We start from the raw sequence: 1,599 nt of genomic DNA, 5'->3' as shown, positions 1-1,599 counted from the left end.
TTGTTTCCCTCCCCAAAACATGAAGAGTGTGAAAGTTGTCTTGAAAAACATGTTGGAATTAAGGTAAGGAAGAAGTGCAGATGGAAATGTTTGCCAGAGAGAAAGAATCTCGAGATAATTCATAGGTAGATTTAGCTTCGTTAGGAAAAGCCAGGAAGAACTGTGGCTTTTTGGCCTCTGAGACATGTGCTTTTAAAATTTTTCAGTTAATACTTTTATTTTTTTAAATTACAAAAAACCTTTTTTTTTCTGCTTCCAGTTTTGACCCATTGAACAAGTTTGGTGAATTCTCTCACCAGAGGTTTAAACAGTCAGGAAGATGTGAGTAGTTTTTCCCACAGCCTGCCTTCCTTCCTTTCTTCCAGTCACCTTGGCACTGGATTCCTGATTAACTGAGGACCACATGCCGGTCAAACACAGATTTCCTCTGCTCTTGAACCTGAAGCTTCCGACCATTGCTGGGCATACTCCACTTTGGTGAGCATGTTAGCCCGGCTGCAGGATCGGGCTAGCACATCATGGGCATTTGCAAAGGGCTGGTGAACCCCAACACCATCATCACTCTGTATCATTTGGAAATGTTCAAGGAGACACCTCTTCAAGATAGATTCAACAAGTGTAAGGTATACCATGTACAGAAGAAGCAGGCCCAGAATAGATAGATAAATTATAATTGTAACTTCGATTGTGACAAAACTTCTTTCTTCATATTTGCATTCACAACGCAGGCAGTAGGCTTCCACATCAGGTCTCAGGACTGGTATGGGTTCTACAACACGCAGACAATCACAATCTTTCTGAGTCATGTTCTTGTTATAAATGTATCCAGAATGTTCTTTATAAGGAGGACAAATACACTTATACCAGACATCTTCAAAATTCCTGACCGCATTTGCCAGCTGCACCAGCAGCAGTCAGGTGAGGGCCAGGAAAGACAGTCGGAACACGAAGCAGGAAGCCGCTCCACACCGTCATCCCAGCTGCCACCGCCGCCTCCATCTCAGCCAGGTCCGGCCCGGCCTTGGCGCCACTCCGCTTCCGTCACTCAGTTGCATTTTTAATAGTATAACCCTTTCCCATTAGAACCTCTAATGTGGCTCCTGTTGCCAAGTGTTGAAACTCATAACATCTAGCTGAAAGTTTAGCGCAGAGTAACAGGGAAAATACACATTGCTCGTAGCTCCTCTGTAAGACTAACCTTCAAACGTGAGTCCGGAAGAAAGGTTGCCGGCCTGAGCTCAAAGAAAAATAGCTGTTAAGAGATGAATGCAATGATGAGGGTTTTCTGAGGTGGGGTCAGCTCAGTGACTTTTGACCACCTAGAAAGTACAAGCTGTGAAAACACAAGCATTCCTTAGTTTTACTTATCAATTGGATGTCTAAGCCTGGATTCACTTAGGAAAAAAAAAAAAAAACTTATTTTGGAACCAACAGCAATTGGTAAGTGAATGGATACCTGGGACTGATTGTCATCAGCAGCAGGATCCCCTGCATCTATGAGAATTACTGCTCTTGTTCACAAGAGTATGTTTGTAATACATCTGAAATTGCCTGGCAAAGGAAGCTTTGAGGAGACTGTGGAGCAAGGGTGGAAATAGA

At 43.3% G+C, this 1,599-nt stretch overlaps 1 pseudogene; it reads right to left on the bottom strand.

Moving 5' to 3' along the window:
* Positions 1-364: 364 nt before the first annotated feature.
* LOC118852128 lies at positions 365-999 on the bottom strand (annotated as a pseudogene).
* Between the last annotated feature and the right edge of the window lie 600 nt (positions 1,000-1,599).

This window comes from Trichosurus vulpecula, chromosome 5, assembly GCF_011100635.1.
Source record: "Trichosurus vulpecula isolate mTriVul1 chromosome 5, mTriVul1.pri, whole genome shotgun sequence".
Lineage (NCBI taxonomy): Eukaryota > Metazoa > Chordata > Mammalia > Diprotodontia > Phalangeridae > Trichosurus > Trichosurus vulpecula.
Note: the sequence above shows the minus strand (reverse complement) of the source record. Positions and strands in the feature narration are given on the sequence as shown.